This window comes from Rhinatrema bivittatum, chromosome 19 (assembly GCF_901001135.1).
Source record: "Rhinatrema bivittatum chromosome 19, aRhiBiv1.1, whole genome shotgun sequence".
Classification (NCBI taxonomy): domain Eukaryota; kingdom Metazoa; phylum Chordata; class Amphibia; order Gymnophiona; family Rhinatrematidae; genus Rhinatrema; species Rhinatrema bivittatum.
The window spans coordinates 8,716,731-8,732,921 of record NC_042633.1 but is presented as its reverse complement, the minus strand read 5'-3'; the positions used below and the strand labels follow the sequence as shown (position 1 = coordinate 8,732,921).

At 45.3% G+C, this 16,191-nt stretch overlaps 1 pseudogene; it reads left to right on the top strand.

Moving 5' to 3' along the window:
* LOC115081121 overlaps positions 1 to 16,191 on the top strand; it is a 126,117-nt pseudogene that overhangs the window by 90,819 nt on the left and 19,107 nt on the right.

The following is a 16,191-nucleotide window of genomic DNA, read 5'->3' as shown; positions in this document are numbered from 1 at the left end:
AGCAAATAGCAGTCAAGCGAATTTCTTCACAAGGTGTGGTGAGTGAACTGTTCTCCATCTGGGATTTAAAAACCCTTTGTGTTCCTTTTCTTAGGTTATAATGGTAGTGCTTTGTAATTCAAAGATTGAAAATCTGCCACCTTTGTTAATCGTCCTGCAAATGCACCATCAATACTTGTACCATCAACTCCTTAATTCCTAAAATGAAACCTGGGACAGACAATTTTGTACTTTGGTAGAATTTATTTTATTTCCTTTCTATGCTCTTTATATAGGCAGTTCTGTAGGGTGCCTTGCACATAGATCCTGTAAATACTGTACTTAATAGATCATTTAGATAATCACAGATGCAACAGTTGGAAGTCTGAAGGTCTTGGACAAGGTTTAAAAAATAGAAGGGCTTCAATTGAAACAGGCACCTATAGAAACTGTTCCTGTCTGTATGTGAAAGTAACATGGCTGAATGCACAACTTTGGAGATTGATATAAAAGAAAGCTCTATTTCCACGGCTTGTAACAAATCCCTACCTAACAAATTTACTGGATAATCTGGTGCATATAATTTTCATTGTAACTGTATGCTAGTCTTAGCTGTCCTATGTACCAGCTTATTCTGTCCTTCAAAATATCTGTGCTTCTGTCAGGATCAAAACTAACTCCTTATGAAGGGCTAAACACCTCTGCCATTTATCCTTCTTCTAATACTTCCCATCCTTCTAGATTACTGCACCTATTAATTCAATCTGGGAATACCAAGCATCACTTCCACTGGTTCTATATTCCACATCATCTGAAACCTGTTTACCACAGATACTTTCTCAGCATTTATTCTATCTAGAAATACTTTTCCCTCTTTCTGCTTATGTAATTCCTCCAAAAAAAATGAGAAACATTTCTAGCCATAGTTTATTTTCCAGCCCTGGTTACAAAGAACAAAATGGCTGTAGATTTGGAACCCACATGCTGGGCATAGGCCAATGAGACCCATGTAATATCAAATTTAAACATTTAAAGTGTAACAAATAATACCAGCTGGGTGTATACAGCTTCTATTTCCCCACAGATTCATGCTGCTGCTGCACTGTTCATAATCCTTTGTGCTCTAGTTTGTACACATTCCTTAACTGTTAATTAACAAGCTTGTTTAGTAATCTCTTGTGCTGCAAAGTCTACAAATGTAAGAGAGAGATTCCTCCTATTCCATTTTCTTAGGTGTACACCCTGAACTGAAATCATTATACAGTACCTAGCCTACCTTCTGCCATATTTGAAAATCTGAAAGGCAATTATTTTATTACTCCTATGAAGCCCTACTCAGCATGTGTTAGTTTCCTTAACTTGCTTTACATCTATAATTTAAAAATCTTTAGGGATCAACAAAAACATTTTATGCAGGTAATATGCAGCTCTAATGTTATTTGTTAGAAAAGGCTATATCAGATAATTTGGTTGACTAGTTCAGGTACATATTTGGGTCCCTGATGTATTAAGCTTATATCCGATTGAGTATTTCATAATCTAACTGTAGTACTCAGGATTAGAAGCCACAGTACAATACTTCTTAAATACCAAAAAAATGATACCAAGGTAGCTGACATCTTATAGACAAACTGATTTATTGATCTATTTAAAAACTTTTATTGAGGCATTAGTCTAGAAGACGCTACCAGCCTCAGAGTCACTCCTGCTACCACAGAATACCACACCTACATCTCTGGAAGTCTTAAATAATATCATCCCAAACCAAAAGATCTTTTAATGCAGCATCGCCAAATGTTTAAATACTGTACCAATAATAGGAGAAAATGGGTTTTAGTGGCAATGCCAATTTGTAAACCTATGAACACAGGTTGCAATATCATATTCATTTGTTGTCTCTCTCTTGTAAGCTCTCTGCCCAGGTCCTTAGAAAAAGAGACGCTTAATATTTTTGTTCAACCCTCAAGACTTCTGGACATTAAAACAAGCACTATTTTTCACTACCCAAACAAATGATTCTAATTACTAAAAGCTTGTTCTCGTATGTGGTAGGCATACTTTGAGAATATAGAACATAGAGTAGAAATACATTCCTGCCTTCCAGCCTCCTAGAGCTACATCTTCTTCCTATTCTACAATTAAGGAGCACAGATGTGAGTAGTGCTAAAGTTGTGCAAGTGGTCTCATGCATTTTTAAGATGAGATTATAGTGAGGCTCTATGCAAGTGTGATTCAATCTTATATTGTAAATATAGCTCCCAGAATCACTGGTATCTAATAAATAAATCTAAGCAGGTTACAGGGGAAAAATGTACTCCAATTTTTTTCTTTTTCAATTGAAAGTGAGAAGTATTTTTAGTTTTAATCATATTGAAAAGCTAGAGGCACACAATGGAAGAAAAAAAAATGCAATATATCTTTTATGTCTGCTCTAAAATCTTTTAAGTTTAGTGTTTGCAAACCCAATATTATGGGCTTCTACCCAAATTCAAAGTTAGCCAGCCAGAGAAAGCTGATGAAACCAAACTTTCTAAAAGATTCTACTAAATTAAATTCACTTACTGTCCACAACTTTAATTCATCCATAGTCTGTATATACCTTTTAAACAAAAGCCAGTCATGTAAACCAATTTTCGCCCACTGTGTCCTATTACCCATATTGGAGCTTTACATCCTCCCGCTTTCTCTTTACCTGTCAACCCAGTTAACTCTCTAGCTCCCAGTGGCCTTTCAAGTGCTGAAACTGCTATAACAATCAGACATAAAATAAAAAAAAACCAGAGTGCAAATTATACTTTCCCAACACTTTGACTTACAACTTATAGTATTGTTATTTTTCCAGTATACATTTTATTAACAAATATACAGACAAATAATTCACAATCACTCTTAATAAGTACTCCTTGAATAGAATGGTCTACAATAGGCGTCCCCAAAGTAGAGAAAAAAAAATAGTGCACTGTTGTTTGCAATTGGCCAAAAAAAATCTTTTACCTAGAAAATTACATTTGCAAATTAATTATATAGGCATGATTAACTACTTACAGATCTGTTTTCCCATGGGGTGTACTCACATCTTCCGGATACTACTTTTGTTTTCTTCCAGAAATCAGAAACCTCTGTTCCTAGGTATCACTATGCAATACAAAACTTCATCCAGAAATCTTTATCTGGGTAACACGCAAACATCCAGAAATCTTTATCTGGGTACAGCCTTCGGACAAGATTGGTCCTAGTATTAGTGTTGGATCTGAGCCTGCCTGCAGAATCAGATGCAAGACCCCACAATAGATAGCCACATGTAAAGCAAAAAAAACATTTCAAAATTTCATAGATAGCCACAGCTATCAAGTCCCTTGTTCAGAGGTGCCAAAAATGTTAAAGCTTCCTCTGTGCTTATGGCCAGGGACACAAGAACACTCAGACTCAGTAAAAGTATAATGGATATTTATTAGTCAATATAAGTGTTCTCGGGAGATGCCTGGTACTGGGTGCCCTTCGTCGTACAATCTGACAAGCAATCTCTCCATATACAGAAAGTGATCCTTGTTTTATAGGTAACATTCAAATACAGGGTAGAAGGTTCTAGGGACTTGCATGACTGCCCAAAGAATCATTTACATAAGTTGTGATGTCAACTGCATGATTAAATCATCGCTAACTATCCCTGATTGGCTTCCCAGGATGTGTAGCCCATTTCCCATGACTTTCTTTGTTCTGGTAAACTTTTACTGGTCAAGACAATCAACACGTCTGTAACTGTGTGGATTACAAACTCCTGAGAATAGTGCCTGAAGCTCCCCTGTGGTTTCTTCTTTGTGACTCTATGAATAGACATCACTTGTCTGGTGCCAGCTTGCCTCCACAGATATCCAGGGACATTCTGTAAGTCACTCAGAGTCCATTCAGCCCAGGCAGGCCAAGACACGCAGAGGGTTCTGGGGATTTCTCCATTTTGGTTCAGGCATACTTCTCACTTCACAAACTACTATTGTACATTCATCAAACATTACTCCACTTTAACTGTGCCACTCACTGCCATGACTAGAAAAGGAGTCAATCCATCTCAGTGGTCTCCAGAATCTGTAGGGGCCTTCCAAATCCTCAAAGGGGCCTTCCTAAAAAAAAAACCTTGTCTTCGCCACCCCGATCCTCGTCGCCCATTCATCGTCGAAGTCGATGCCTCCGATGTCGGCGTGGGAGCTGTTCTGAGCCAATACAGCGATAACAACACACTTCATCCTTGCTCATTTTTCTCTCTGTACTTCACCCCAGCCAAGAGGATTTATGGAATTGGAGATAAAGAGCTGTTAGCTATTAAGCTAGCTTTCAAGGAGTGGCATCCATGGTTGGAAGGAGCTCAACACCAAATAATGGTGTATACAGACCACAAGAACCTGGGAATATCTGCGTCATGCGCAGCGGCTTAATCATCGGCAGGCCAGCTGGTCATTATTCTTCAACCAATTTGACTTTCTGCTCAAATACCATCCTGCAGAGAAGAATGTCCAGGCAGATGCTCTCTCGCACTCTTTTCTACTTGAGGATGTGCCTGACGAACCTCACCACATCATCGACCCAGAGAAGGTGGTCTTGGCAGCCCATCATGCGGTCCCCACTAGTAAAACTGTGGTGCCTCATGGAATGAGGAAGAAGCTACTGAGATGGGCACATGACTCTCATTTGGCCGGTCACCCAGGACAAGCCCGCACGTTGGCCATGCTTCAACACTTTTATTGGTGGCCGACGATGAAGTCAGATGTGCAAGCTTATGTAGCTTCCTGTGCTACCTGCGCAAGACAGAAACCTCCTGCCGGATGTCCCTGGGGCCTCCTCAAACCCTTACCAGGGTCTATAGAACCATGGACGCACATCGCGACCGACTTAGTAGTGGATTTGCCACCTTCTGGTGAGAACAACACGATAGGGGTGACTGTTGATCACTTGTCGAAAATGGCACAATTTGTGGCACTGCCTGAGATACCATCCGCTGCTGAACTGGCTAAACTATTCATAAGAACATAAGAATATAAGAAATTGCCATGCTCGATCAGACCAAGGGTCCATCAAGCCCAGAATCCTGTTTCCAACAGAGGCCAAACCAGGCCACAAAAACCTGGCAATTACCCAAACACCAAGAAGATCCCATGCTACTGATGCAATTAATAGCAGTGGCTATTCCCTAAGTAAACTTGATTAATAGCAGTTAATGGACTTCTCCTCCAAGAATTTATCCAAACCTTTTTTGAACCCAGCTACACTAACTGTACTAACCACATCCTCTGGCAACAAATTCCAGAGCTGAATTGTGCGTTGAGTGAAAAAGAATTTTCTCCGATTAGTCTTAAATGTGCTACTTGCTAACTTCATGGAATGCCCCCTAGTCCTTCTATTATCCGAAAGTGTACATAACCGATTCACATCTACTTGTTAAAGACCTCTATCATATCCCCCCTCAGCCGTCTCTTCTCCAAGCTGAACAGCTCTAACCTCTTCAGCCTTTCCTCATAGGGGAGCTGTTCCATCCCCTTTATCATTTTGGTTGCCTTTCTCTGTACCTTCTCTATCACAACTATATCTTTTTTGAGATGCGGCGACCAGAATTGTACACAGTATTCAAGGTGCAGTATCACCATGGAGTGATAAAGAGGCATTATGACATTTTTTGTTTTATTAACCATTCCCTTCCAAATAATTCCTAATATTCTGTTTGCTTTTTTGACTGCTGCAGCACACTGAGCCGACAATTTTAAAGTATTATCCACTATGATGCCTAGATCTTTTCCTGGGTAGTAGTTCCTAATATGGAACCTAACATAGTGTAACTACAGCAAGGGTTATTTTTCCCTATGTGCATCACCTTGCACTTGTCCACATTAAATTTCATCTGCCATTTGGATGCCCAATCTTCCAGTCTTGTAAGGTCCTCCTGTAATGTATCACAATCCGCTTGTGATTTAACTACTCTGAATAATTTTGAATAAGATATGTTTTCGTGAAACATATCTTCCGTCTACCATGCATGCCCAAGCATATCCTGTTGGATAGAGGCATCCAGTTCACTGCTAAATTTTGGAGAGCACTTTGACGAAAATGCGACATCTCTTTGGATCTAACTTCGGCAATGTCACCCGCAATCCAATGGACAGACGGAGAGAATGAATCGGACACTCAAACAATTCATACGTTCGTATGTGAACTCCAGGCAAAGCAACTAGGCATATTTACTACCCTGGGCTGAGTTCACCCTGAACTCTCATCCTGCTTCTGCCACTGGATCCACTCCATTTCAAATTGTTTATGGTCGCCAGCCATTACATGCACTGCCTCTGTCTCTGTCTGTAGCTTCTCTTGCAGCCCAAACCATCTCAGTAGAGTTGCAACAACTTTGGAGACAAACCAAAGACCTACTGCCCAAAGCAGGACAGAAGGCCAAGAAGCCCTATGATGCTCATCACAGAGAGGCGCCTCAATTCCAGCCAGGAGATAAAGTATGGCTCAGTACAAGATTCCTTCGCCTCAAACTGCCTTCTGCGCGTTTCGTGCCACATTATATCGTACCTTTTTCCATTCTCCGACGCCTTGGAGCATTGACATACAGTTTGAGACTGCCTTCCTCTATGAAGATACACAATGACTTCCATTTGGCACTCTTGAAGCCGTGCATCCTTTCAGAGTTCTCCACCAAGACTCCTGACCCAGTACCTCTTGATGCTGAGGAAGATATCACATATCAAGTTGATGACATCCTGGATGTACGTAAGAGAGGAAAACACTGGGAGTACTTGATCTCATGGGAAGGATACAGACCAGAGAACTCCTGGGAACCTGCTGTCAACATTCTTGATAAGGACTTGATCCGATTCCATCAGATCCATCCCAGGAAACCGAAACCACCCTGGGAGGGGCCCTAAGAAGGGGGGGGGGACTGTTGTGCCTGCCGGTCGCAGACGGCTGCGCCCTCTGTTGCTCACCTCTCTTCTTCCTAATCCATCTACTCTGGGTAAGATGGCTGCCTCTGCCTCTGATCGCCGACCTCCCCCGGTGTCCCCGGTACAGCGTGGGTGATTGCATTTGCCATTTTGATCCTGGAATCAACTAGGGCACGCGCGCGCCAGCCCTCCTCTTAAGCGCGTCATGGTGGGAAACTCGGGGGCATCCCCTCCGCATGACATCACTGCCTACATATATATAATCTAGGGATGTGAATCGTTTTTTGACAATTTAAAATATCGTCCGATATATTTTAAATCGTCAAAAATCGTTAGAGCCACGATACAATACCAATTCCCCCGATTTATCATCAAAAAAATCATAAATCGGGGGAAGGGGGAGGGGAAGGGGGAGGGCGGGAAAACCGGCACACTAAAACACCCTAAACCCACCCCGACCCTTTAAATAAATCCCCCACCCTCCCGAACCCCCCCAAAATGCCTTAAATTACCTGGGGGTCCAGCGGGGGTCCGGAACGACCTCCTGCAGTCGAAACGTGTTGTCTTCGGCCGGCGCCATTTTGCGCCGCCATTTTGCAAAATAGGGTGTTTTAGTGTGCCGGTTCACAATTTTAACGATTTTAACGATTTTCACGATATTTTAAAAACCCAAACGGCGACAATACGATTCCCTCCCCCTCCCAGCCGAAATCGATCGTTAAGACGATCGATGACACGATTCACATCTCTAATATAATCTCCTCTTCTCATTTCCTCCTACGAGTTAGCAAGGATTCCCTGCCTGCTGATTTTGCCTCACTACAGATGCTCTTAGCTCTGTGTTCCTGTCCTCGGACAACTCAGGTAATTTATTTACAAGGGTTTTTTATTATTGACACAATCTTTATAGGAAACACACAATCTGAAGATTGAGTGGATCTATACATACACCATTTCTTCATTTGCTGTTTTTTTACAAAACCTAGCACCATTTCAATCAGTACTTATTAGGTCTTCAGAATATAATTTTAATATATTTCAAAAGGTAAGCCTTTACAGCGCTGATGTAAGAAAAGTATACAGTGGCTGTGGAGAGAGGGCATTGCAGCTGCCTGTTGTAGAATGAAACAGACATGCAGTGATTATTTTGAAAGTCCATTATGTCGTTCAGAAACCACACACTGTCCGGAGGTTGACATTAGGGATGTGCAGAGCAAAATTTTATGTTCATATTTTTATGTCCGAAAGGGGGTCCCACTTGCGGCCAATATGGACATAAAAAAAATCCAATGAGTTGGGTATATGTACATATGCAAAAAAAAAATTAAACCCCCTCACCCTCCTTAATCCCCCCCCCAGACTTCCACAACTCCCTGGTGATCGAGCGAGGAGTGAGGACGTCATTTCTGCAATCCTTGGCGAGAAGCATGTGACGTCGGTGGCACGTCGAGTGACGCGGCGTCACGTGATTCCCGGCTCGTTCGCGCCGGACGGCTCGTTCGGCCCAAAAAGAACTTTTGGCCAGCTTGGGGGGGCCTCCTGACCCCCCCAAGCTGGCCAAAAGTTCTTTTTGGGCCGAACGAGCCGTCCGGCGCGAACTTGCCGGGAATCACGTGACGTCGCGTCTGAGTGACGCGGCGCCACGTGATTCCCGGCTCGTTCGCGCCGGACGGCTCGTTCGGCCCAAAAAGAACTTTTGGCCAGCTTGGGGGTCAGGAGGCCCCCCAAGCTGGCCAAAAGTTCTTTTTGGGCCGAACGAGCCGTCCGGCGCGAACGAGCCGGGAATCACGTGACGCCGGCGTCACTCGACGTGCCGCCTACGTCACATGCTTCTCGCCAAGGATTGCAGAAATGGCGTCCTCACTCCTCGCTCCATCACCAGGGAGTTGTGGTAAGTCGGGGGGGGGGGGATTAAGGAGGGTGAGGGGGTTTATATTTTTATTTTGGCTCAACAATCGCGATTTCCCACATATCGAACATATCTATGTTCGATATGTGGGAAATCCGATCGTTTATGTCGAATCAATTTTTTAAGTAAAAAAAAATATGAGTTGGTTTTACTAATGCGGTCAATCCGAATGCACACCCCTAGTTGACATTAAGAATCAAAAATCCCTGATCTCATCCTCCGTCATGTAGATACTTAACCAGTGTTCGCCGGGGGGAGGGTTGTGAGGGTGGGTACTCACCCTAATCTCACAGGTCTTCATGATAACTGTCATCATATAACTGTTACGCGTGCTGTCTGCGGCAGAGACCCACGCGCGACCCCCTCACCTTTCAGCAGTGACTCCAGCTCCTGGTTCCTCCTCGCTGGCGGCGGTGGGCTGTCAGCTCCGTCCTCGGGCCTCCTCCAGTGCCTCCAGCCCTGCTGCAGTCCCTGGAGTTCCCGGTCCAGCCACTACTTCCATTGCTTCTAGTCGGGCCTCTTCGCATGGCCCGTGGAGAGACGCTGCTACTCGGCACTGCGCCCCTCCCTAGGTGCGTATCACTGATGTTTAAGTAGGGACCGCGGCAGGAACCTAGCCGCAGCCCGGATGATGATGTCAGCATAGCTTCAGTATTTAAGCACAGGTCCACTCCTAGCTTTGCCTTTGCAACAGGTATCCTTGCTGCCGAGTACTCATTGCCTCTTAGAGATTCGTCACCCCTGCGTTCCTGTTCCTCGTTTGTTCCTGGTTTCTGTCTCCTTGTTCCTGTCTTGCTTCATACCTCGGATTGCCTACACGGACTTTGACTTTGCTTCGCCTGACCATGCCATTGGCTCTCTCCAAGCCCGGACCTCTGCTCCGCCTGACCATGCTATTGCCTATCTCCAGACCTCTGCTTCGCCTGACTAGTTGCCTCTCTCCAGACCCAGAAATCAGCATCGATTGACTACTCTTGACTATCTCCATGATCAGACCTCAGCCTTGCTTGCCACTGTCTCCAGATGCCGCCAGCTCTGACTCAAGCCTGTTCCTCAACGCCTCTCTAGCTTACTCCCTGGACTTGGTCGTTCAGGCTTCAGCCTGCTCTTGCTCGGGTGCCTCCTGTCTACCTCTGTTCCTTAGGCGACCGAGTCTCCAGGACATACCTTGTCCAGTGTAAGACTGTACCATCTCTCACCTGCTGTCTCTGGGCTGAATCTGATCGCTACATAGACTACTTACAGAACCCACCTAAGTCCAGCCGGCCCCAGCAGCCAAAGGCTCAACCCGTGGGGAATTAGGGCTGGTATTGGTGAAGCTCCAGCTGGCCTCTGTCCATCAGCCTACTCCGCCTGCCATGGTGGGGACCCGTAGGTCCCTAACTATGGGTTGCGTCAACCCCACCTTGGCTCAAGGGTCCACCTCCGGCGCAACAACAACAAGTCACAGGATAGTATGTCTAAAAAAGTTTCCTTGATGTACGGGTCCCTCTTCAACATGTGGTAGACCTGCACAGTGTTCATGTTATTTATTTTATTTATTTAGTGATTCTTATATACCGCGCACGTAAAAATACATCACCTCGGTTTACAGTAAACAATAAATTAGCAACAGGCTTTACATACAACAGGCTTTACAGGAAGTAAACAGATGACAGTAACAGGCTTAACATAAATAACGGAACTCCGGGGTGCCTAAAATAACTCCTTTAACTATAAAGAACAATGCATATTCTAATTCAATAACAAAGCTGGAGAGATAAAAAGCAATTAACTTGCTACAGGAAGTCAAAGAGTATGCTCCTTCTGTGATTGACTTCTATCATATTGTCAAAACACCATATACGATCATATCTACAGTGCAGGGCAGCCCTTTGGCAAAATGGATTTGGACCCTCAGATTACTGTTTTTAATCAGGAAGTAGTGGTCTGCCACTCCAGGTTGGATGACAGGTCGAAGGCCATCAGGGTGAACCTGGGGAAAACTCATAACAGTCGATCGGCAAAGAGCTGTCTTTCAGATGCTTCTTGTTGGCTAGTACCTGTATATTCTCTCATACAGCCCCAAATTTCAAATCCGGCTGTACATTTTTGCCCAGACTTGTTCACCATCCATGTAGGGCACGAAAAAGCTGATGTCATAATGCCTAAAATAAAAGGGGTTTTTATTGTAAGCCCCACTGAAAGTGTCATTGTCCACAAAACCCAGGACAATGAACTTGGTCAACTGACCTAAAACAGAATTTCCTGGTGGTAATGCATGCCCCACCCAGAATGCTAAATAACTTCAGCCTCATTCTATCCATGGCATACTTGATGGTGGCCTTCACCAGTGCCTTGGCATGTGCCAGGTGAACCCCATGAGATACTTTGACCCTCTTTATGAAGAGCAGCATGCATAAAATTGGAGTTATAATGCTCACTGGTGTCGCTGCTCATTAAGCAGAAAGTATGTTTAGCCCATGCCAGTTTAATTTTCCCATCCACTCTGTTGATCATCAGTTTCTCTTGAAAAAACAGGTCACTATGCAGTGTCCCAAGAGCTCCATTGTTATTAACTTGTAGGAATGTGAACCCGGGCCGATGTGAGAGGTGACTCCGCCCACAGGGAGGAGCCCTGTGGGCCTCACCGTCGGTAGGCGTGGTCTCAGTGCGCAGTAGACATGGCTATAGATAGAGTCTTTATGGAAAGGAAGAATGGCACAGCCCGCAAAGCGGGAAATGTAGTAAACACAGATCTGGAGCGGAGGTCTGCCCCAGGTGATACCTCAGGATGTGAAGCTCCAGTAGTGGCCACAGTGTGGGGTACGCCAGTCTCAGGTGATAGAAGTACTTCCGAAGGATGGATCCGGTAGTGGCCCGCGGAGCGGGGTATGCCGAATCCTCAGATGTAAAGGTGTAGTCCAAGGTATGAAGTCCTGGTAATGACCCAAGATAGTGAAGTGGTGTTGCCCTGCGAGCAGGGTATCCAGAGTGGTCCTCGTAGGGGATGACACGGTAGTGGCCCGTCAATGGGGTAAGCCGGAGACAATCCCACAGTAGGAGGAGAAGAGATGGACAAAGTGAAGTACTCACACGATACGGTTCCACAGGAAGCCCGGGGAGCCAAACTGGTAGCAATGCAAGGCAGGACGGCCCTCCGAGGAGCAGATAGCCAGAGATGAAGGAGAGCCCCTGAGGAGTGGGTACTCAAGGCGTCTCACGCCAAGTGAAGGTCAGGAACCAGAAGTCCAAGAGTGGAGCGGATTCAGCAACGAGGAAGTCCTTGCTACTCATCAGGGTATCGGGCCAGTCAGCTTAAATACAGCAGAGCGATGATGTCATTCATAGGGGACGCCCCCAAGGTTCCCGCCATGACGTGTACAAGAGGCTTGTGCGCGCGCACGTGACTAAGTAATCCCTGAAGCAAGATGGCAGTCGGCAGCACTAACGCCATCCCGGGAACGCTGGTTAGGTCGGCAGTGACTGGCAGAGGCCGCCATTCCTCCAAGAGAAGACAAAGTAGTGACAAAAGGTGAGCATCAGTGGTTGCAGCCATCTGCGACCGACAGGCGTAACATCCATCTTCCTACCAATTGTATAATAACACCTTTCATTAAAACCAGTGTTATGCCTTTCCCATTCTGTCACCTCTATAAAGTCACCTCCTTGGTGTCTTTATAGAACAGGCCCCTGGTAAATTGGTTTTGAGGGAGATATCATTATAATTCAGAAGCAATTCTATGAGGGCACTGTAAGGGAAACAGTTGTTGCTTTGGTTGATGAGATGATCTCTAAGGGTGACATAAAGCTGACTGAAAAGAGAGGTCATGAGGTAGATCAATAAAGTTACTTTGGCTCCCACATCGAAATCAGAGCCATCCTCTTTCACAATTTTTACAGGTCAGATAGAGCAGCGTATTCTTTAAATCTTCACCATGGCTGGTAATATAAAAGTCCAATTGTGCGGTTACTAGGGGTGTGCATTCGTATTGAACATAAATGTAAAACGCTATTTTTTTTTTTTTAACTTAAAAAAGTGATGAGACATAAACGATCGGATTTCCAACTTATTCAACATAGCTATGTTGAATAAGTTAGAAATCGCGATGTTGATCCAAAATAAAATTTAAACCCCTCACCTTCCTTAATCCCCCCCAAAGACTTACCACAACTCCCTGGTGATCCAGCGAGGAGTGAGGACGCCATTTCTGAAAGCCTTTCCGAGGAGCACGTGACGTCGGCGCCACGTCGGAGTGACACGGCGTCATGTGATTCCCCGCGGGTTCGTGCCGGAACGCTCGTTCGGCCCAAAAGGAACTTTTGGCCAGCTTGGGGGGGTCAGGAGGCCCCCCCAAGCTGGCCAAAAGTTCCTTTGGGCCGAACGAGGGTGCCGGAGGGAACTCGCGGGGAATCACGTGACGCCGCGTCACGCCGACGTCACGTGATCCCGCGGGGTCGCTTCCGGGATCCTCGTTCGGCCCAAAAGGAACTTTTGGCCAGCTTGGGGGGCCTCCTGACACCCCCAAGCTGGCCAAAAGTTCCTTTTGGGCCGAACGAGGATCCCGGAAGCGACCCCGCGGGGAATCACGTGACGTCGGCGCCACGTCGCAGTGACGCGGCGTCACGTGATTCCCCGCGAGTTCCCTCCGGCACCCTCGTTCGGCCAAAAGGAACTTTTGGCCAGCTTGGGGGTGTCAGGAGGCCCCCCCAAGCTGGCCAAAAGTTCCTTTTGGGCCGAACGAGGGTGCCGGAGGGAACTCGCGGGGAATCACGTGACGCCGACGTCACGTGCTCCTTGCAAGTTGGTCAGAAATGGCGTCCTGACCCCGCTGGACCACCAGGGAGTTGTGGTAAGTCTTGGGGGGGGGGGATTAAGGAGGGTGAGGGGTTTAAATTTTTATAGGACATATACTCAGCTCATTGAATTCTGTTTATGTCCATATTGACCGCAAATGGGACCCCCTTTGGACATATGGACATATGAACTTAAACTTTTGCTCTGCACATCCCTAGCGGTTACCGATAGAGCCGATACCAGGGTATTTATTTATTTATTTATTTATTATATTTATATACCTTCATTCTGTGACCAATCATAACAGTTTTCAAAAATAATATAATAAAAACAGATAGAATCAATAGAATTGCAAAATTACATTAAAATTATTAGTGCGTTGTATAAATAAGAGATATAAAAAAACAATACTTACAATAAAACAATAATACACTTTGTAAATAAAAGAAATAAAAAAGGAGAAATAAAATATGAGCAGAGGAAACAGAGAAGCCTCAATTGTTCATAAATGCATTTTTCAATACTGGTTTGAGTGGGTGACAATTGAAACAGGTCCAACTCTGATTTAATGTCAATCTTCTGACCCTTGGTGCACCAATGCCATGGCGCTTTGTTAAAATTAGGGATGTGAATCGTTTTCCATATCGTCTTAACGATAGAAATCGTGTGGCAGGGCAAGAAAATCGTCTTAGGCACGATTTTTTAGTTAAAAAATCGTTAAAAATCGTTTTTTCCGATTAGTGCGCACTAACTGGGAGTTAGTGCGCACTAACTGAAAATGATACAATTTGACACTTTTCAGGTCAGTTAAGGTCAGTTTAGGAATGAATGTATTCCTATTGGCTGCCCTCTTATTTATTCATGTTACCAAGCTTCCTACTGACAGTATATGGGGGATGGGAAATGGAAACAGTTGGTAGCTTGACAAACAAGTAATGTGATCAGTCAATGTGACTAGAACTTGTGCCCTAACCCTGATACCAGGGGTATTGTGATCTTCCTGCACACAGTGCCCTATCCCTATTAATACCAGGAGTGTTGTGATCTTCCTGCACACAGTGCCCTATCCTAATACCAGGGGTGTTGTGATCTTCCTGCACACAGTGCCCTATTCCTGATACTGGGGGTGTTGTGATCTTCCTGCACACAGTGCCCTATTCCTGATACCGGGGGTGTTGTGATCTTCTTGCACACATCCCGGTATCAGGGATAGGCACTGCATGCAGGAAGATCACACAATCCTGGTATTAATAGGGATAGGGCACTGCATGCAGGAAGATCACAACACTCCTGGTATTTATAGGGATAGGGCACTGCATGCAGGAAGATCACAACACCCCTGGTATCAGGGATAGGGCACTGTGTGCAGGAAGATCACAATACCCCGGAGGAGTGAGGGTCAGGCAGCTCCCCCCTGTCTGTGAAGCCAGCCTCTCACTAGTAATGCAGGGAGGGAGCTGTCTCAGACTTCACCATCCTCCCCCCCCCCACCCACACACCATTCACTAGCTGGGACATGGGGGAAGTCAGGAGTGAGGGTCAGGCAGCTCCCCCCTGTCTGTGAAGCCAGCCTCTCACTAGTAATGCAGGGAGGGAGCTGTCTCAGACTTCACCATCCTCCCCCCCCCCTCACCCACACACCATTCACTAGCTGGGACATGGGGGAAGTCAGGAGTGAGGGTCAGGCAGCTCCCCCCTGTCTGTGAAGCCAGCCTCTCACTAGTAATGCAGGGAGGGAGCTGTCTCAGACTTCACCATCCTCCCCCCCCCCCACCCACACACCATTCACTAGCTGGGACATGGGGGAAGTCAGGAGTGAGGGTCAGGCAGCTCCCCCCTGTCTGTGAAGCCAGCCTCTCACTAGTAATGCAGGGAGGGAGCTGTCTCAGACTGGTATCAGGGTTAGGGCACTGTGTGCAGGAAGATCACAACACTCCTGGTATTAATAGGGATAGGGCACTGTAAGAGATGACTGTAGTAGATTGAATAAAGACTGATGTTTCTGCTCTCCTCACACCAAACAAAAACAACCACAAGCAGAGAAGCCCTTCTTACAAAGCTGAGCTAGTGAGTTAAGTAGGAGGAAAAGTAAACATACTTGTGCCAGTGTGGCTACTTAAAAAATACACTTACCACAATCAATTACATATATTTGAACTGTGTACAGTTCCAGCCAGGACCACCTTTCTAAAATGCACAGTGATTGGCAAATTCAACATGCACTAGCATTTCAGGTGCCTGCTAACAAAAATAATAAACAAACAAGTTCTAGTCACGTGAGTGCTGATCATTACATTACTTTTTTTGTCAAGCTTCCAACTGTTTCCATTTCACATCCCCCCAACCATTACCTCGTATTAGCCTTGGTAACATCAATAGATAAGAGCACAGCCAGCCAATAGGAATACATACATACATATTCATTCCTAAGTGACCTTTACTGACCTGGGAAGTGTGAACACTTTGTTTCATTTTCGTGGTGTTCGTTAGTTTCCAGTTCCATTTCCCATCCCCCCAACCATCACCTCAGTGGTAACCTTGGTAACATCAATAGATAAGAGGGCAGCCAGCCAATAGGAACACATATTCATTCC